The sequence below is a fragment of the Arachis ipaensis genome, chromosome B2 (genome assembly GCF_059453495.1).
Source record: "Arachis ipaensis isolate K30076 ecotype BB chromosome B2, ASM5945349v1, whole genome shotgun sequence".
In the NCBI taxonomy this organism is placed as follows: domain Eukaryota; kingdom Viridiplantae; phylum Streptophyta; class Magnoliopsida; order Fabales; family Fabaceae; genus Arachis; species Arachis ipaensis.
In genome coordinates, this window is record NC_142437.1 from 35,545,925 (window position 1) to 35,568,606 (window position 22,682).

The window sequence follows — 22,682 nt, forward strand, 5'->3', positions numbered from 1 at the left end:
TAGGACTTGTGACTCAAGTTAGTTACTCTCACTTGACTTTCCTCCATTATTAGGGGTTAACTAAGTGAAGCAACAATCAATTCTTATCTCAGTTGAAGGAAACTATAATGATGGAACTTCCAATGCTTACCCCTAGCCAAGGCTTTTATTTCAATTAATTGCTTGTCTACTTTTGTTAGCTTGAACTCTTGCACCAACTCTCAAAACCACAAAAGACTTCCTAATCAATAATGAGCATTCTAAGGCAAATCCTAGGGAGAATGACCCGGGATCAATACTCTCGGTCATAGAATTTAGAATTGTTTGATTTGATATTTACGTGTTGGTTAGACTATACTCACGATTGGATTCATTGCTAATCTCTAACCGGCATAAAAATATTACGTTCATCACTTTTGTGTTTTCTTTCTAAATTGTGCCTAATTGTAAAAATATGCTCTATTATGCTTAAATTAATCATTTTTTTTCATTTGTATTCCATTCCATTCAATGTCTTGATGTTTCTGATAAGTGATTTCAAGTGTAATAGATAGGAATGGCTTGATAAGAATGGAAGAGAAGCATACAAGTGGGAGGAAACATGAAGAAACAAAGGAGAAAAGCATCTCGAAGTGTGCGTACACACAAGTACCAGCACGTGACCTCATTAAAAAGTCACGTGGCTCAGAAATTGGAGGCTTTGGAGGCCCGAATATGATGGCCTAGAGCTCATATGGAGGGGGCAACACTTGAGGAAACATACCATATTATTAGTAGTAGTATTAGAGAGTTTTAGGAGGCTTTAGGTTTTAGTTTTCTCTTAGTTTTTTTCTCAACTTTCTTAGGGTTTTATTTGGGTTTATGTTGCAAAGTGTTATTTCCATTTTGATCTTGGATTCTAGCTTGCCTTCATTGTAAGTATTTCTTAATTTTCTCTTTAATTACTACACTTGAGCTACACTTTCTTATATTTAAAGACATTTTGTTAATATATACATATTTTTGCATCTTTTAATTTTAGTTGATGAACTTGATGATTTTTGGTTATTATATGTTTGTTTGAGTTACTAGTTTGATTTTGATCATTTGTGGTTCATAGTTTCTATCATTTTTTCCAATTTTGCCATATTTTATGATTATGCCTATCAAGTGTTTGTGGAAATGTTAATGTGATCATGAGGTAATTAAGTCTTTGGGTTGAAGTAAATGAGCATATGAGATACTAGAGTTGTAATGTCCAACATTTAGTGATAATTCATGGATTGTTAATTGTTCTTGTTTTCACTAATGCTAGCTTTTTACTAAGGTAATTTGTAGGTTAGTTAGGATTTGTGAATTAAGAACAAATATACTCACTTGACTTACTCTTTGATGTTAAGGGTTAACTAAGTGAGATTAATCCATCATAATTGTCATAATTATGGTTATGACAAGGAAAGGATTCCCTAGCTCATCCCAAGTCAAGGTTCTATTTATGTTTTGAACCATGCACTCCAATTATTCCACAACTTTACTTGTTCATATTACATAGATAGTTCTTAAATTTGTTTATTGGTTCATTAGTTGTAATTTTGATTGTTCTTTGATTCCTTTAATTGTTATGTCATTATTGTGAACCCCCTTGATCTTGCAACCGAAAATTGTGCGCTTTTGGTCACTAGTTCCTTGGGAAGATGACCCGAGATTCTACTCCCTGATTAAATTAGTTTTAAATTGTGACATCTCTAATTTAAACTTTAGTTGTGAGTCACCTTGTCAGTTGGGGCTATACATGCAACGCTAAATCCCATTTCTTCCCTTTTTAGGGAGAGATTTCCTAACCGACGATGTGGCACACACTAAGTTTTTTAATTGATAAGTCTACATTTGATGATAAATTTTGGTTAAAATTGAGTGAATTTCATCATGTATGCCCACATTTATTCCCGTAAATAGCATGCTATTGTGTTTTCTTTTTAAACTGTGCCTAATTATGAAAACATGCTCTTTTATGCTTAAATTAATCAATTTTTTTTCTATTTGCATTTCATTCAATGCCTTGATGTTTCTGATAAGTGATTTCAGGTGTAATAGGAAGGAATGACTTGATAAGAATGGAAGAGAAGAATACAAGTGGGAGGAAACAAGAAGAAACAAAGGAGAAAAGTATTTTGAAGTATGTGTGCGCACAACCTCTTGTGCGTACACACAGTGCGCACAACCTCTTATGCGTACGTACACTGTGCGTACGCACAAGTACCAGTGTGTGACTTCATTAAAAAGTCACGTGACTTGCGAATTGGAGGTTTTGGAGGCCTAAATCTGATGGCCTAGAGCTCATATGGAGGGGGCAACACTTGAGGAAACATACCATATCATTAGTAGTAGTATTAGAGAGTTTTAGGAGGCTTTAGGTTTTAGTTTTCTCTTAGTTTTTCTCTCAACTTTCTTAGGGATTTATTAGGGTTTATATTGCAAAGTGTTATTTCCATTTTGATGTTGGATTCTAGCTTGCCTCCATTGTAAGTATTTTTTAATTTTCTCTTTAATTACTACACTTGAGCTACACTTTCTTATTGTTAAAGACATTTTGTTAATATATACATATTTTTGCATCTTTGAATTCTAGTTGATGAACTTGATGATTTTTGGTTATTATATTTTTGTTTTAGTTATTAGTTTGATTTTGATTATTTGTGGTTCATAGTTTCTATTATTTTCTCAATTTTGTCATGTTTTATGATTATACCCACCAAGTGTTTGTGGAAATGTTAATTTTGATCATGAGGTAATTTTTCACTCTTTGGCTTGGGGAAATGAGCATATGGGATACTAGAGTTGTAATGTCCAACATTTAGCGATAATTCATGGATTGTTAATTGTTCTTGTTTCCAATAACGCTAGTTTTTTACTAAGGTAATTAAGTTAGTTTGGATTTGTGGATTAAGAAAAACTATGCCCACTTGACTTACTCTTCGATGTTAAAGGTTAACTAAGTGAGATTAATCTTTCATAATGTCATAGTTGTGGTTATGACAAGAAAATTATTCTCTAGCTCATCCCAAGCCAAGGTTCTATTTATGTTTTGAATCATATACTCCAATCACTCCACAACTTTACTTGTTCATTGATGACTGGAATTCACTCCCCATAAAAAAATAATGAATCCGTTCTTTTGTCAAGCGCACCAAAATTATCGTCAAGTAATAAACCACTAAGAGTGGGATCGTATCCACAGAGATTGGTAGATTTGAGCAATTTTAATCAATGGGTGAATTAGTCAAGCTGAGCAATATAGATTGTGATTGCAAAATTTTAAATGAGTAAAAATGTAAATGACTCAAAAGTAAAGAGAAGCAGTAAAGTGTAGAAAGGTAAATGGCAAGTATGTAAAGTGCAGAAACATAAATGACTTAATTGTAAATGGGAATGGGGAATAACAGAATGTAAAGAAAGCTATAAAGAATGTGGAGGATGAGAATAGGGGAAATTCATTGAGATCAGGAGATGTTGTTCTCTTTGGATTAAATCTAGCTCATCTCATCTTCAATCATGCAACTCGTTGACCTCTTGGCAATCATGATTGATTGAACCCCAATATCTTGGTGATTCAATCTCTCAAATCTTGATAATCAGCCAATTCCTTGGTCTAATTGCTCATGAAGAGAGATATGCTTGGTCCCTGATTATACCACACATCCTCATAGATCCAAGTAGTGGGTGGATTATATATCACCATATCCAATCACCAAAACCCATATCTACTCAATTGTAAGAAGGGATTTCAAGCATGGTTTCATGTTTCCTTTTCCAAGGTTCGCATAAAACCCATTTTGCATTCAACCTCTTTCCCAAGATGATTGAATACTAGCATTAAAACGAAATTCCTTCTAGCAAATCAAAGTAAAGATGAAGAAAAGAGAAAATTCACTATCATTAATCCATCAAATACAACAGAGCTCCCTCTCCCAATGAGAGAGAAATTAGCTACTCATAGCTTAAGAGGAAAGTACAAGAGATGGAAGAAGATGATGTGAAATGTAAATCTAACTATACTTCAACAAAACTACTACTCAACAACCCTTCTCAGTATTTTCAGGGGTTATTTATACTACTCTTAGCACTAGAATTAAGAAAATACAAAAGAGAAAAGAAAATTACAGCTGGAGGGAAAAAAAAACTCAAAAAACGTGACTCTTCAGGCTTTGCGTGTGGCTGGCGCTTGAGTGGCGTGCCACGCCTAGCTACTGAATTTGGCTTGGCGCGCCACTGATGCACCGCTATTTGGTGGTGCATTCTATACCGAATTTAGGAGATTTTATCACCCTTTTCCCACATTTATTCTATGAAATAGCATGGTTTTATACATTCTCCCTAATTTGCCCTTAAGAGTGAAAACATACTTTTTAGGCCCTTAATTGATTAATTTTAATTCACCTTTGATTCCACTAGATGCCTTGATGTGTTTGTTGAGTGATTTCTAGTTGATAAGGCTAGGAATGGATCAAAGGGATGAAGAGAAAAGCATGCAAAGTGGATAAATCATGAAAAATTAAGGATTGGGAGAAATTCACCTTACACGCATATGCACCAGACGCGCACGCGTGGAAGATGGAAGTCGCCAGGTGACGCGTACGCGTACATGACGCGTATGCGTGGAACGCAAATTGCCAAGCGACGCGTACGCGTGACCCACGCGTACGCGTTGACGGTCGCACATGACTTCTTTAGTGAAATCGTGCCCAGCAATTTTGGAGGGTTTCCAGGCCCAATTCTGAGTGGAATTCTGGTGGAAAAAGCTTAAAAGAACTAAGGATTGAAGGAGAAATGATCTTTTGACACTTTACACACTTTTAGTTTCTAGTTTTAGTGAGATTTAGTTTCTAGAGAGAGAAGCTCTCTCTTCTCTCTAGAATTAGGATTAGGTTAGATTATAATTTTTTAGATCTAGGTTAATTTCATGCTTTGATTTACTTTTCCTTTATCAATTCTTGTTCCTCTACCTTTCCTCTCTCTAGTTTTGTTTTTCATTCTTGTAATTCTCTACTTTTATATTGATGCACTCTTGTTTCTTCTATTTCTCTTAAATGCAATTCATGTTCTAGATTCCTTTTATTATTGATTTGAATTATTGATGTTTAAATCCTTGCAATTAGTAGTTGTAAATTTATAATTCTTGTAATTTTATCTTGCTTTTCTTTTATACCTTCCTTGTGTTTGATAAAATACTTGGAAGGATGTTAGAGTAGAATTTTCTCCTCTTGGCTTTGGTTGAGTAATTGGAGACTCTTGAGTTATGAAACTCCTTTGTTGATTGATAATTGAAGGTTGCTAGTTGACTTGAATTCCACTAACTCTAGTCTTTCCTTAGGAGTTGACTAGGACTTGAGGATTCATGTTGATTTATCCACTTGACTCACCTTCGAGGATTCATGTTGATTTATCCACTTGACTTACCTTCATAGCTAGAGGTTGACTAAGTGGAAGTAATGGACAATTGATGTCACAATTGAGGAAGATAATGATGATAGGACTTCTAGTTTTCATACCTTGCTAAGAGCTTTCTTAGTTATTAGTGTTATTCTTGCAATTTACTTTCTTGTTCCTCATTCAAAACCCCAAAGATATACAATACATAACCAATAACAAGAACACTTCCCTGTAATTTCTTTGAGAGACAACCCGAGATTTGAATGCTTTGGTTATTATTTTTAGGGGTTTGTTACTTCTGACAACCAATCTTTTGCATGAGAGGATTATTTGTTGGTTTAGAAACTATACTTGCAACGAGATTTCAATTGTGAAATTGTTTACCAACAACTATTCCATTAATCAAAATGGCGCCGTTGCCAAGGAATTGTAAATGTGCGCTTGTTATTGGTTATTGTATATATGTGAATATTGTGAATATGCTTGTCTTTTGTTTCGTTGTTAGTTTTTGCTAGTTTTATGATTTAGCTTTCTTTGTTTCTTATTTGATTTGGTTTTTATTTTCTCTTGCTATCATGAATTCTCGCGTTGGCTATGAGTGTGGTTACAATTATGTTGTAGGAAATGGAAGCTTTAATGAGGATATGCATTAAGGATGGAACAATCAAGGTTGGAAGGCGCCTCAAGCATATGGACAACCTTCTTGGCAACAACCTCCTCCGGTCTCTTATAGGTATAATTCCACTCCTAATGCATATCAATCCAATAGCTATGATGGACCTCCTAGTAGTTACCAACAAACTCCACCATATGCTTATGAACCTTATCCTCAACATAACCCTCAACCATACTCACAAGCCCTTTTTTACCAAACACCTTCATATGACCCTAATCCTTACCCACCATACCAACAACCATATGAGCCATATGAACCATACATAGAACCACCACCATTTCAACACTTCCAAGAATCACCTCCTCCATACTATTTCCAAGATGAACTACCTCCAATGTATGAGAATTTTTAACCACAAGATGAATTCTACCTTCCACCACAACCCTCTATGGAAGAATATTCTTGTCCATCGATCCAAGAGCCATATGATTCTAATCATGTTATCCAAGCGGAACAAGAGTCAAGGGATCGTCTCAAGGAAGCATTGGATCAACTTCAAGCAACCATGGAGCGTGTTGTGCAACAAGTGGAAAAAGTGGAGAGTGTTGAACCGCCACACCCTTACCAAGAAGAACCACCTTCCTATTATGACCACTTTCTCCAAAATAATGAACCCTTATATCCACCCCAAGTCCCAATTGATGATTCTCTCACCTTGCTACTTCAAGAACAAAGAGAAATGCAAATGGAGGCACAAGAATCCATAGCCACCTTGAATGAGATGGCAAACTAATTAGCCTCCCTATGCTTGAGCACTCAAAGAACTCCCATGGCCACATCTGGAGAATCGGTTGAAGAGCATAGCATGAAGGAGAGATTGGAAACTCCGGTGGAAAATGAAGAATGTTGCTTTGTGTTGGAACAATTGGAGGAAGCTATGATTGTTAGAGAAGAGGAAGAAGTGGTTAAAGACATGGGTGAAGTAGAATAAGAGGTGGATTTCAAGCTTGAGAACACTTCCACACCAAGCAATGTTGTTAATGATTTTGTGGGGGTTGTTGAATATCCTTCCACTAAGCTTGAAATTGATGTTGAGGAGGATAATATGAACCCTTCTACACATATGGAAGATAAAAAATTGAAAGAAGTTGAGCAAGTAATAAGTCATATTGTTGAAGTTAATTCCATACCAACTAATGTGCTATGTAAGATTGTTGAACCTCCCTCATTGTGTTATGAAATTGATGTTGAGGGGACTAGTGCACAATCTCTAACACATGACTTGGGCATTGAGGAATGTATAGAAGAAGTTGGTAAACAAGGAATTGACATTGAAGAAGCTTGCCAAGAGGTGGAGGTAGTCAAAGAAGAGCACGAGGGAGTGGCACTTGCAAGATCATTAGGGCCACCCCTTCCTAAATCACCATCCATTCTTTCATTCAAGTGGGTAAATATTTCATATCTAAACTTAATAAGCCCATTTGAATATGCTTTGCTTGAGACGGATGGGAAACTTAGAGCTCTTTGTGGCTTTAAGAACAAATGGGAGATAGTTAGTGGTTGGAATTGTGAATCAAAGTCCATCATGGTTACATGCTCAAGGCTTAATTGCAAGGGTTGGGGTAGAACTAGAGTGCTTGGGTCTAGAGGGATGTTTGGTCACTCTATTGAGAATTCATCTTGCTCACCACCCGGATGGACTAATGAGAATCAACTTGAAGATGGGTGTCAAAACAAAGTGTAGGATCTCGGATCGCATAAGGAAAATCAACTTTGGGAGCTTATGGTTTGTGAAGAACTCCATCAAAGCTTGAAGATATTAATTGAGAAGAATGGAGCTTATTGGAGACTCAAGCATTGGTGGATGTTCAAGGATAACTTCAAGCACAAGCCACCTTGATGAGGAGCTCCCCATAAGTCCAACTTAAGGACAATAAACAAAAGTGCTAGGTGGGAGACACCCCACCATGGTAAAATCTTTCCTTTTTCTCTTTGTACATGTTGGTAGAATTAGTTTAACTTCATGTTTTTATTGGTTTGTTGAGTTTAGTTGGTAGTTTAATATGTTGAATAAGGTTTTGTGGTATTTTGGTAGCTGTTTGGAGGTTTGGAATGCTTGGTTTGGTGCAAGAACTTAAAAAATTTTGAAAAACAGAGCATCAACACACGCGAACGCGTGCCCCACGCATACGCGTGACCCAAGCATTTTCAACCATTCACGCGCACGCGTCATCTACGCATACGCGTGGATTCAAAATTTTCACCCCAAGGCAATTTCCTGAGAGTTGCATGAACGTCGCGCAAACACTGTGCGGAAAGCGCAAGCCAACCCACGCGTAAGCATGAAGGACGCGCACGCATTGACTCTTTGATTTACCAAGCACGCATACGCGTAAGGCATGCGTACGCGTCGCGTCTATTACACCTCATCCACGCGCACGCGTGGATCACCATGTTTCACATACTCCTTTTCTCATCTTCTTCCCATTTCTTTCCTTCTTCTCTCTTCTTCTCTTCTCTCACCCATCATCCAACAATTCCAAACATCATTTACAACCATTCCTTTTAGATAGTTAGTTGTTTAGTTAGTTTTATTTTTGTTTAATTTTTGTTTTCATGATAAGTGTTGGATTATTAATTTTGTTTACCATTGGTGCATGAAATTGTGATTCACACTTTTCACAATTCCGCACAACTAACCAGCAAGTGCACTATGTCGTCCAAGTAATACCTTACGTGAGTAAGGGTCGATCCCACGGAGATTGTCGGCTTGAAGCAAGCTATGGCTATTTTGTAAATCTTAATCAGGAGATTAATGATGAGAGTGATTGTATTTATGAAAAATAAACAACATGAAATAAAGAGTACTTGTGATTCAGTAATGGAGAACAGGTTGAGGTTTTGGAGATGCCCTGTCTTCTGAATCTCTGCTTTCCTACTGTCTTCTTCTTCACACATGCAAGGCTCCTTCCATGGCAAGCTGTATGTTGGTGGATCACCGTTGTCAATGGCTACCATCCGTCCTCTCAGTGAAAATGGTCCAAATGCGCTGTCACCGCACGGCTAATCATCTGTTGGTTCTCACCCATGTTGGAATAGGATCCATTGATCCTTTTGCGTCTGTCACTACGCCCAGCACTCGTGAGTTTGAAGCTCGTCACAGTCATCCCTTCCCAGATCCTACTCGAAATACCACAGACAAGGTTTAGACTTTTCGGATCTCAGGAATGGCTGCCAATAATTCTAGCCTATACCACGAAGGTTCTAATCTTAGTTTAAAAACCCAAGAGATATGCCACTTCTGGCGTTTTGACGCCATAATTTTTATGCTGACTTGGAACGCCGGTGTGGGCCATCAAATCTCTGGCAAAGTGTGGACTATTATATATTGCTGGAAAGCCCAAGATGTTTACTTTCCAACGGAATTGAGAGCGCGCCAATGGGGCTTCTGTAGCTCCAGAAAATCCACTTTGAGTTCAAGGAGGTCAGAATCTAACAGCATCTGCAGTCCTTTTTCAGCCTCTGAATCAGATTTTTGCTCAGGTTCCTCAATTTCAGTAAGAAAATACCTGAAATCACAGAAAAACACACCAACTCATAGTAAAGTCCAGAAATGTGATTTTTGAATAAAAACTAATAAAAACATAATAAAAACTAACTAAAATATACTAAAAAATACTAAAAACAATGCCAAAAAGCGTATAAATTATCCGCTCTTCACAACACCAAACTTAAATTGTTGCTTGTCCCCAAGCAACTAAAAATCAAATAGGATAAAAAGAAGAGAATATACTATAATTTTCAAATTATCAATGAAACTTAGCTCCAATTAGATGGGCGGGACTAGTAGCTTTTTGCCTCTGAACAGTTTTAGCATCTCACTTTATCCCTTGAAGTTTAGAATGATTGGCATATATAGGAACTCAAAATTTAGATAGTGTTATTGATTCTCCTAGTTCAGTATTGTTGATTCTTGAACACAGTTACTTTATGAGTCTTGGCCGTGACCCTAAGCATTTTGTTTTCCAGTATTACCACTGGATACATAAATGCCACAGACACATAACTGGGTGAACCTTTTCAGATTGTGACTCAGCTTTGCTAGAGTCCCTGATGAGCGGATATTTTATACGCTTTTTGGGGATAATTTCATATAGTTTAGAGTATGTTTTAGTTAGTTTTTAGTCTATTCCTAGTAGTTTTTAGGAAAAATTCATATTTCTGGACTTTACTATGAGTTGTGTGTTTTTCTGTAATTTCAGGTATTTTTCTGACTGAAATTGAAGGAGCTGAGCAAAGATCTGATTCAGGCTGAAAAAGGACTGCTGATGCTGTTGGATTCTGACCTCCCTGCACTCAAAGTGGATTTTCTGGAGCTACAGAACTCGAAATGGCGCGCTTCTAATTGCGTTGGAAAGTAGACATCCAGGGCTTTCCAGCAATGTATAATAGTCTATGCTTTGCACAAGAATAGACGACGTAAACTGGCGTTCAACGCCAGTCCTCTGCCCAATTCTGGCGTCCAGCGCCAGAAAAGGATCAAAAACTGGAGTTGAACGCCCAAACTGGCACAAAAACTGGCGTTCAACTCCACAAATGGCCTCTGCACGTGAATTGCTTAAAGTCTCAGCCCCATCACACACGAAGTGGGCCCCAGCACACCAAGTGGGCCCCAGAAGTGGATCTCTGCATCATTCATCATAGTCCACTCATATTTTGTAACCCTAGGCTACTGGTTTAGTATTTAAACAACTTTTAGAGACTTATTTTGTTTCTCATGACATTTCAGATCTAAACTTTGTATTTTCTGACGGCATGAGTCTCTAAACCCCATTGTTGGGGGTGAGGAGCTCTGCTGTGTCTCGATGAATTAATGCAAGTATTTCTGTTTTCTATTCAAACACGCTTGTTCCTATCTAAGATGTTCATTCGTGCTTACTTGTGATGAAGGTGATGATCTGTGACATTCATCACCTTCCTCAAACCATGAACGTGTGCCTGACAACCACCTCCGTTCTATATCCGATTGAATGAGTATCTCTTAGATTCTCTAATCAGAATCTCCGTGGTATAAGCTAGAACTGATGGCGGCATTCATGAGAATCCGGAAAGTCTAAACCTTGTCCGTGGTATTCCGAGTAGGATTCAAGGATTGAATGACTGTGACGAACTTCAAACTCCTGAAGGCTGGGCGTTAGTGACAGATGCAAAAGGATAGTAAATCCTATTCCAACCGGATCGAGAACCAACCGATGATTAGCCGTGCTGTGACAGAGCGCGTGAGCGTAGTTTTCACTGGAAGGATGGAAGGTAGCCATTGACAACGGTGATCCACCAACACACAGCTTGCCATAGGGGGACGTGTGTGCGTGAACAAGAAGACAGAGGAAAGCAGAGATTCAGAAGACAAAGCATCTCCAAAACTCCAACATATTCTCCATTACTGCACAACAAGTAACTTTTAATTTATGCTCTATTGGTTATTCACAATTCAACTGATAAACATAATTGACTTCCTGACTAAGATTTACAAGATAACCATAGATTGCTTCAAACCAACAATCTCCGTGGGATTCGACCCTTACTCACGTAAGGTATTACTTGGACGACCCAGTGCACTTGCTGGTTAGTGGTACGCGTTGTGAAAAGTGTGATTCGCAATTTGTGCTACCAAATTTTTGGCGCCGTTGCTGGGGATTGTTCGTGTTTGAACAACTGACGGATTATTTTGTTGCTTAGATTAGGAAAAAAATCTTTCTTTTTTGGTTTAGAGTCTTTTATTATTTATCCTTTGTTAAAACACTTTAAATTTATAACTCAGTTAGTTAGAGCGTGGTGTTTATGTTCATGATAATTGGCTATCATATTTTTTAAAAACCTTTTTCAAAAATAATTTTTCTATTAAATCCTGTGCCAAACTTTAAGTTTGGTGTTTTCAAAAATAATCTTTCTTAAAATAAGGTCCCATAACTCATTTGGCTAGAACATTAATTTGATTGGGTTAGAATCTTTTATACTCTTTTCAAAACCTTCTTTTTCAAAAATATTTTTTTTATTAAATCTTGTGCCAAACTTTAAGTTTGGTGTTTTCTTGTTGATTCCCCTTTGATTTTCGAAAATTTTGGTTTGGTTTTCTAAAAATTTTAAGTTTGGTGTTCTTCCTTCAGGTTCTTGAGTTTCCTTGTGTCTTGATCTTAAAATTTTTAAGTTTGGTGTTCCTTGGTGTTTTCCCTCCAAATTTTTCAAAAACAAGGAGCATTAGATCTAAAAATTTTAAATCTTGTACTATCTTATTGTTTTTCTCTTTCCTCACTAAATTCAAAAATATCTTTTCAAAATATCTTTTCTAACTTCCTATCTTTTCAAAATTTGTTTCAACTAACTAAACAACTTTTTGTTTGTTTCTTAACTTTTTCAAAACTACCTAACTAACTCTCTCTCTCTCAAATTTTCGAAAATATCTCCCTTCTTTTTCAAAAATTTCGTTTTTTTTTTAACTAATTATTTTTAATTTTTTTTTACGAAAAAAAAATTTTTTTCAAAATTCAAATTCTTTTTAGTTATTTTATTTTATTTAAGTATTTACTTCTTATAAAATAAAATAAATAAAAAGATAAATCAGTCCAAGTTATATCCATAGATCCATCATGGACATAAGTGGAAATGAACAGTCCAGGAGGACTCTGGGGTCATATTCTAACCCCTCTACTGCTTCATATGGGAGTAGCATATGCATACCCTCCATTGGAGTTAGTAGCTTTGAGTTGAATCCTCAGCTCATTATCATGGTGCAGCAAAGTTGCTAGTATTCCGGTCTTCCACAGGAAGAACCTACAGAGTTTCTGGCACAATTTTTACAAATTGCTGACACAGTACATGATAAGGAAATAGATCAGGATGTCTACAGACTATTACTGTTTCCATTTGCTGTAAAAGATCAAGCTAAGAGGTGGTTAAATAACCAACCTAAGGCCAGCATAAGAACATGGAAACAGCTGACAGAAAAATTCCTGAATCAATATTTCCCTCCAAAAAGGATGACACAGCTAAGGCTGGACATCCAAGGCTTTAAACAAGGGGATAATGAATCTCTTTATGATGCCTGGGAGAGATACAGAGAGATGCTACGAAAATGCCCCTCTGAAATATTTTCAGAGTGGGTTCAGTTAGACATCTTCTACTATGGGCTTGCAGAAGGAGCTCAGATGTCTTTAGATTACTCAGCTGGTGGATCTATCCATATGAGAAAGACAATTGAAGAAGCTCAAGAGCTCATTGATACAGTTGGCAGGAATCAGCATCTGTATCTAAGCAGCAACCCTTCCATGAATGAAGAGGTTAAAACAGTAACTGCTGAATTCAGTACTGTAAAACAAGCTGCTGAATTCAATCATCAATTAGATTTTCTAACAAAGCAGCTAGCTGAATTCAAAAACAGGTTACAGGAGACAAAGATAGCTAATATACATATGGAAGAACAGTTTAAGCAAACAAAGCAGCAGCTATCAAAGCAAATAGCAGAAGAATGCCAAGCAGTTCAATTAAGAAGTGGGAAAACATTAAATACCCCACCTCAAGGCATCAAAAATTCAAGAAATGAGCACCCCACCAAAGATTCCCCTGAGGACAGTAAGAGCCCAGGGAAAAATAATTCTGGCACTAAAACGCCAGAAAATGGGTGGAAGGCTGGCGCTGAACGCCCAGACCATGCCCAAAACTGGCATTCAGTGCCAGAAACAAGGCAAGATTGGCATTCAACACCACAAATGGGGCAGAATCCAGCGTTGAACGCCCAACAGGGGCACATTTCTGGCGTTCAGGCGCCAGGAACAGACAGTGAGTTGGCGTCTAACGTCACTCCAGCTTCTGACTCTGGTACTCAATTGCCAGTGAGGGATCAGACACACACAAGTGCTGATAACAACCCCTCCAAAAAGGCTTCTTTAACCACTAAGGTTGAGGAATATAAAGCCAAGATACCTTATCCTCAAAAACTCCGGAAAGAGGAGCAGGATAAGCAATTTGCTCGCTTTGCAGATTATCTAAGGACTATTGAAATAAAGATTCCTTTTGCAGAGGCACTTGAGCAAATACCTTCTTATGCCAAGTTCATGAAAGAGATCTTGAGTCATAAAAAGGAGTGGAGAGAAACAGAAAGAGTTCTCCTCACTGAAGAATGCAGCAGTCATTCTGAAAAGCTTTCCTGAAAAGCTTAAAGACCTTGGGAGTTTTCTGATACCATGCATATTAGAAGATGATTGCACCAAGACAGCTTTATGTGATCTTGGGGCAAGCATCAACCTGATACCTGCATCCACTATCAGGAAGCTTGGCTTAACTGAAGAAGTTAAACCAACCCGGATATATCTCCAACTTGCTGATGGTTCCACTAAATACCCATCAGGCGTGATTGAGGACATGATTGTCAGAGTTGGGCCATTCGCCTTTCCCACTGACTTTGTTGTGCTGGAAATGGAGGAGCACAAGAGTGCTACTCTCATTCTAGGAAGACCCTTCCTAGCAACTGGACGATCCCTCATTGACGTCCAGCAGGGGGAAATAACCCTGAGAGTCAACGATGACGAGTTCAAGTTGAACGCTGTCAAAGCCATGCAGCATCCAGACACATCAACAGACTGCATGAAAGTTGACCTTATTGACTCTTTGGTAGAAGAGATCAACATGGCTGAGAGTCTCGAATCAGAGTTGGAAGACATCTTTAAGGATGTTCAGCCTGATTTGGAGGATTCAGGGGACATGAAAGAGCCTCTGAACTTTCTTCTGAAAGAGGAAAAACCTCCTAAACTGGAGCTCAAGCCATTGCCACCATCCTTGAAATATGCATTTCTAGGAGAAGGTGACACCTTTCCAGTGATCATAAGCTCTGCTTTAAATTCACAGGAAGAGGAAGCACTTATTCAAGTGCTAAGGACACACAAGACAGCTCTTGGGTGGTCCATAGGTGACCTTAAGGGCATAAGCCCAGCTAGATGCATGCACAAAATCCTACTGGAGGATAATTCCAAACCAGTGGTTCAACCACAGAGGCGGCTAAATCCAGCCATGAAGGAAGTGGTGCAGAAAGAGGTCACCAAATTACTAGAGGCTGGGATTATTTATCCCATTTCTGATAGCCCCTGGGTGAGCCCTGTTCAAGTCGTCCCAAAAAAGGGAGGCATGACAGTGATTCATAATGAAAAAAATGAACTGGTTCCTACAAGAACAGTTACAGGGTGGCGCATGTGTATTGACTACAGAAGGCTCAATACAGCCACCAGAAAGGATCATTTTCCTTTACCATTTATAGACCAGATGCTAGAGAGACTAGCAGGTCATGATTACTACTGCTTTTTGGATGGCTACTCAGGCTACAACCAGATTGCAGTAGATCCCCAGGATCAAGAGAAAACAACATTCACATGTCCATCTGGAGTGTTTGCTTATAGAAGGATGCCCTTTGGGCTATGCAATGCACCTGCAACCTTCCAGAGATGCATGCTCTCTATTTTCTCTGATATGGTGGAAAAATTTCTGGAAGTCTTCATGGATGACTTCTCAGTATATGGAGACTCATTCAGCTCCTGTCTTGATCACCTAAAACTTGTTATGAAAAGATGCCAAGAAACCAACCTAGTTTTAAACTGGGAAAAGTGTCACTTCATGGTGACTGAAGGAATTGTTCTTGGGCATAAAATCTCAAACAAGGGAATAGAGGTGTGGTGGACGAAATTGTGATCCTCAAAGTTAGTCTCTTTGTATTTGTATGAAATCAAAAATATGGCTCTCTACTATGTGTGGACACAACTCCGTTCAACTAACCAGCAAGTGTACTGGGTCGTCCAAGTAATAAACCTTACGTGAGTAAGGGTCGATCCCACAGAGATTGTTGGCTTGAAGCAAGCTATGGTCACCTTGCAAATCTCAGTCAGGCGGATTTAAACATGATATTTTATTAGATTAAAATAAACAATAAAAGGGATAGAGATACTTATGTAGATTCATTGGCAGGGATTTCAGATAAGCGAATGGAGATGCTTTTCGTTCCTCTGAACCTCTGCTTTCTTGCTATCTTCATCCAATCAGTCTTACTCCTTTCCATGGCTGGCTTTATGTAATACATCACCACTGTCAACGGCTACTTTCGGTCATCTCTCGGGAAAATGATCCAATGCCCTGTCACGGCACGGCTAATCGTCTGGAGGCATCACCGTTGTCAATGGCTTCATCTTATCCTCTCAGTGAATAATATGCTCACGCACCCTGTCACGGCACGGCTATTCATCTGTCGGTTCTCGATCATGCTGGAATAGAATTTACTATCCTTTTGCGTCTATCACTAACGCCCAACAATCGCGAGTTTGAAGCTCGTCACAGTCATTCAATCATTGAATCCTACTCAGAATACCACAGACAAGGTTTAGACCTTCCGGATTCTCTTGAATGCCGCCATCATTCTAGCTTACGCCACGAAGATTCTGGTTAGGAGATCTAAGAGATACTCATTCTAGCTTAATTCATGTAGAACGGAAGTGTTTGTCAGGCACGCGTTCATAAGGGAGAAGGATGATGAGCGTCACACATAATCATCCCCTTCATCACGTTCTTGGGTGCGAATGGATATCTTAGAAGCGAAATAAGAAGAATTGAATAGAAAACAGTAGTACTTTGCATTAATCTTTGAGGGACAGCAGAGCTCCACACCTTAATCTATGGAGTGTAGAAACTCTACCGTTAAAAATACATAAGTGAAAGGTCCAGGCATGGCCGAGAGGCCAGCCCCTCTGATCTAAGAACCAGGCATCCAAAGATGCCTAATACAATAGTAAGAGGTCCTATTTATAATAAACTAGCTACTAGGGTTTACATGAGTAAGTATTTGATGTATAAATCCACTTCCGGGGCCCAGTTGGTGTGTGTTTGGGCTGAGCTTAAGTGTTGCACGTGCAGAGGCCATTTGTGGAGTTGAACGCCAGTTTCTGTGCCAGTTTGGGCGTTCAACTCTGGTTTTGGATCCTTTTCTGGCGCTGGACGCCAGATTTGGGCAGAAGGCTGGCGTTGAACGCTAGTTTACGTCGTCAATTCTTGGCCAAAGTATGGACTATTATATATTGCTGGAAAGCCCTGGATGTCTAATTTCCAACGCAATTGGAAGCGCGCCATTCCGAGTTCTGTAGCTCCAGAAAATCCACTTTGAGTGCAGGGAGGTCAGAATCCAACAGCATCCGCAGTCCTTCTTCAACCTCTGAATCTGATTTTTGCTCAAGTCCCTCAATTTCAGTCAGAAAATACCTGAAATCACAGAAAAACACACAAACTCATAGTAAAGTCCAGAAATGTGAATTTAACACAAAATCTATTAAAAACATCCCTAAAAGTAACTAGATCCTACTAAAAACATACTAAAAACAATGTCAAAAAGCGTATAAATTATCCGCTCATCACAACACCAAACTTAAATTGTTGCTTGTCCCCAAGCAACTGAAAATCAAAATAGGATAAAAAGAATAGAATATACTATAAATTCCAAACTATCAATGAAACAAAGCTTCAATCATATGAGCGGGACTTATAGCTTTTTGCCTCTTGAATAGTTTTGGCATCTCACTTTATCCATTGAGGTTCAGAATGATTGGCATCTATAGGAACTCAGAGTTCAGATAGTGTTATTGATTCTCCTAGTTCAATATGATGATTCTTGAACACAGCTATTTTATGAGTCTTGGCCGTGGCCCTAAGCACTTTGTTTTCCAGTATTACCACCGGATACATAAATGCCATAGACATATAATTGGGTGAACCCTTTCAGATTGTGAGTCAGCTTTGCTAAAGTCCCCAATTAGAGGTGTCCAGGGTTCTTAAGCACACTCTTTTTTTGCTTTGGACCTTGACTTTAACCGCTCAGTCTCAAGTTTTCACTTGACACCTACACGCCACAAGCACATGGTTAGGGACAGCTTGGTTTAGCCGCTTAGACCAGGATTTTATTCCTTTAGGCCCTCCTATCCACTGATGCTCAAAGCCTTGGGATCCTTTTTATTTCCCTTGCCTTTTGGTTTTAAGGGTTATTGGCTTTTTGCTCTTGCCTCTTGGTTTTAAGAGCTTTTGGCTTTTTCTGCTTGCTTTTTCTTTTTCTTTCTATTTTTTTTTTGCCTTTTTTTTTTCTATTTTTTTTTCTGCAAGCTTTGTTCTTTGCTGCTTTTTCTTGCTTCAAGAATCATTTTTATGATTTTTCAGATTATCAAATAACATGTCTCCTAGTCATCATTCTTTCAAGAGCCAACATATTTAACATTCTTAAACAACAACTTCAAAAGACATATGCACTGTTCAAGCATACATTCAGAAAACAAGAAGCATTGTCACCACATCAATATAATTAAACTAAGTTCAAGGATAAATTCAAAACTCATGTACTTCTTGTTCTTTTGATTTAAAACATTTTTTTTAAGAGAGGTGATGGATTCATAGGACATTTATAACTTTAAGACATAGTTACTAACTGCTAATGATCATGTAATGAAGACACAAACATAGATAAGCACCATAACATAGAAAACGAAAAACAGAGAAAGTAAGAACGAGGAATGAGTCCACTTTAGTGATGTCCTTGAGCTCTTCTATGTCTCTTCCTTGTCTTTGTTGCTCCTCCCTCATTGCTTTTAGATCTTCTCTGATTTCATGAAGGATGATGGAGTGCTCTTGATGTTCCACCCTTAGTTGCTTCCAATAATTGTGTGGAAGAAAATGTATCCCCTGAGGTATCTCAGGGGTCTCTGGATTTGCAGTCAAATGTTCTACCACTGAGCTATAGACTCTTGATGGAAGCTTTTGTCTTCCCTTTCCTCTTTCTAGAGGCTTCTCTGGCCTTAGGTGCCTTCAATGGTTATGGAAAAAACAAAAAAAAAACTATGCTTTTTACCACACCAAACTTAGAATGTTGCTCGCACTCGAGCAAAAGAAGAAAGAATGAAGAAGATATGGAGGAGATAGATGGGAGTGTGTATTCGGCCATATGGGTGGGATTGGGTGGTAGAGAGATGTTGAATTTTGAAGGTAGTGGGTGTATGGATGTGAGTGGTAAATGGAAAACAGAAGGGATGATCATGAATGGGAAGAGAGATGATGAGGTAGGTGGGGATCCTGTGGGGTCCACAGATCCTGAGGTGATCCTGTGAGGTCCACAGATCTTGAGGTGTCAAGGCATTTACATCCCTGCACCAATTTAGGCATGCAAAATGCCCTTGCACACAACTCTGGGCGTTCAGCGCCAGGTTGGTGCCCATTTTGGGCGTTCAACGCCCATTTGCTGCCATTTCTGGCGTTGAACGCCAGAACCATGCTTGTTCTGGGCGTTCAGCGCCAGGATGCTCCCATTCTGGGCGTTCAGCGCCAGAACTATGCTCTGTTCTGGCGTTTGAACGCCAGACAGATGCTCCTCCAGGGTGTGATTTTTCTTCTGCTGTTTTTGATTCCGTTTTTGAATTTTTTGTTTATTTTGTGACTCCATATGATCATGAACCTAAGAAAACATGAAAAACAATAAAAATAAGAATTAGATAAACATTGGGTTGCCTCCCAACAAGCGCTTCTTTAATGTCAATAGCTTGACAGTGGGCTCTCATGGAGCCTCACAGATGTGCAGAGCTTTGTTGAGACTCTCCAACACCAAACTTAGAGTTTGGATATGGGAGTTCAACACCAAACTTAGAGTTTGGTTGTGGCCTCCCAACACCAAACTTAGAGTTTGACTGTGGGGGCTCTTGTTGACTCTGCTTTGAGAGAAGCTTTTCAAGCTTCCTCTCCATGGTTGCAGAGGAAGATCCTTGAGTTTTGAATACAAGGGAGTTCTCATTCCATTGAAGGACTATTTCACCTCTGTCAACATCAATCACAGCTCTTGCTGTGGCCAGGAAAGGTCTTCCTAGGATGATGGATTCATCCTCTTCCTTTCCAGTATCCAGGACTATGAAATCAGCAGGGATGTAAAGGCCCTCAACCTTTACTAACACGTCCTCTACTTGTCCATAAGCCTGTCTTCTTGAGCTGTCTGCCATCTCTAATGAGATTTTAGCAGCTTGCACCTCATAGATTCCCAGTTTCTCTATTACAGAGAGGGGCATGAGGTTTATTCCTGAACCAAGGTCACACAGAGCCTTAAAGATCATGGTGCCTATGGTACAGGATATTATGAACTTTCCAGGATCCTGTCTCTTCTGAGGCAATGTCAGTTGATCCAGATCACTTAGTTCATTGATGAACAAGGGAGGTTCAACTTCCCAAGCATCAATGCCAAATAATTTGGCATTCAGCTTCATGATTGCACCAAGAAACTTGGCAGTTTGCTCTTCTGTAACATCCTCATTCTCTTCAGAAGAGGAATACTCATCAGAGCTCATGAAGGGCATAAGGAGGTTCAATGGAATCTCTATGGTCTCTAGATGAGCCTTAGAGTCCTTTGGTTCCTCAGAGGGAAGCTCCTTATTGATCACTGGACGTCCCAGGAGGTCCTCCTCCTTGGGATTCACGTCCTCTCCTCTCCTCACAGGTTCGGCCATGGCGCTTATGTCAATGGCCTTGCACTCTCCTTTTGGGTTCTCTTCTGTATTGCTTGGGAGAGTACTAGGAGGGATTTCAGTGATCCTTTTACTCAGCTGGCCCACTTGTGCTTCCAGATTTCTAATGGAAGTCCTTGTTTCATTCATGAAACTTACAGTGGCCTTAGATAGATCAGAGACTAGATTTGCTAAATTAGAAGCATTTTGTTCAGAGTTCTCTGTCTGTTGCTGAGTGGATGATGGAAAAGGTTTGCTATTGCTAAACCTGTTTCTTCCACCATTATTAAAGCCTTGTTGGGGCTTTTGATCCTTCCATGAGAAATTTGGGTGATTTCTCCATGTTGAGTTATAGGTGTTTCCATAAGGTTCACCTAAATAATTTTCCTCTGCTATTGCAGGGTTCTCAGGATCATAGGATTCTTCTTCGGAAGATGCCTCTTGAGTACTGTTGGATGCAGCTTGCATTCCATGCAGACTCTGAGAGATCATATTGACTTGCTGAGTCAATATTTTATTCTGAGCCAATATGGCATTCAGAGTATCAACCTCAAGAACTCCCTTCTTCATAGGCGTCCCATTGCTTACAGGATTTCTTTCAGAAGTGTACATGAACTGGTTATTAGCAACCATGTCAATGAGTTCTTGAGCTTCTGCAGGCGTTTTCTTTAGGTGAATGGATCCACCTGCAGAAGTGTCCAGTGACATCTTTGATAGCTCAGATAAACCATCATAGAATATATCCAGGATGGTCCATTCTGAAAGCATGTCAGAAGGACACTTTTTGGTCAACTGTTTGTATCTTTCCCAAGCTTCATAGAGAGATTCACCTTCTTTTTGTCTGAAGGTTTGAACATCAGCTCTAAGCTTGCTCAGCTTTTGAGGAGGAAAGTACTTGGCTAAGAAAGCCGTGACCAGCTTATCCCAAGAGTTCAGGCTGTCTTTGGGTTGAGAATCCAACCATAATCTAGCTCTGTCTCTTACAGCAAAAGGGAAAAGCATGAGCCTGTAGACTTCCGGATCTATTCCATTAGTCTTAACAGTATCACATATCTGCAAGAATTCAGTTAAGAACTGAAAAGGATCTTCAGATGGAAGTCCGTGAAACTTGCAGTTCTGCTGCATCAGAGAAACTAATTGAGGTTTCAGCTCAAAGTTGTTTGCTCCAATGGCAGGAATGGAGATGCTTCTTCCATGTAAACTGGAATTAGGTGCAGTAAAGTCACCAAGCATCTTCCTTACATTATTATTATTTTCGGCTGCCATCTCCTCTGCCTGTTCGAAAATTTCTGAAAGGTTATCTCTGGATTGTTGTATTTTAGCTTCTCTTAATTTTCTCTTCAGAGTCCTTTCTGGTTCTGGATCTGCTTCCACAAGAATGTTCTTATCCTTGCTCCTGCTCATATGACAAGGAAGAATGGCCAGGAAAATGATAATAATAATAGAGATCCTTTATATCACAGTATAGGGATCCCTTTGTGAGTGGAAGAAAAGAGGGGGAGACAAAAAATGTGATGTAAAGGAAGAAACACAACTGTACCAATGGAAGAGATGTGAGATGAGATGTTAGGATATGAATGAATAAATAGAATAGGATGGGAGAGGTATAATTTTCGAAAATTATTTTGAAAAGGAGTTAGTGATTTTTGAAAATTGGTTTTTGAAAATTTGTTAGTATTTTTCGAAAATTTTTTTAAATAAAAATAAAAATAAAAATAATTAGTTAATTAAAAAGAAATTTTTGAAAAAGGGGGAGATATTTTCGAAAATTAGAGAGAGAGAGTTAGTTAGGTAGTTTTGAAAAAGTTAAGAAACAAACAAAAAGTTAGTTAGTTAGTTGAAACAAATTTTGAAAAGATAGGAAGTTAGGAGGTTAGGAAAGATATTTTGAAAAGATATTTTTGAAAAAGATAAGATAAGAAGATATTTTTGAAAAGATATGATAGAATTAGTTTTGAAAAAGATTTGATTTTTAAAATCACAATTAATGACTTGATTCATAAGAAATCACAAGATATGATTCTAGAACTTAAAGTTTGAATCTTTCTTAACAAGTAAGTAACAAACTTGAAATTTTTGAATCAAAACATTAATTGATTAATTATTTTCGAAAATTTTATATAAAA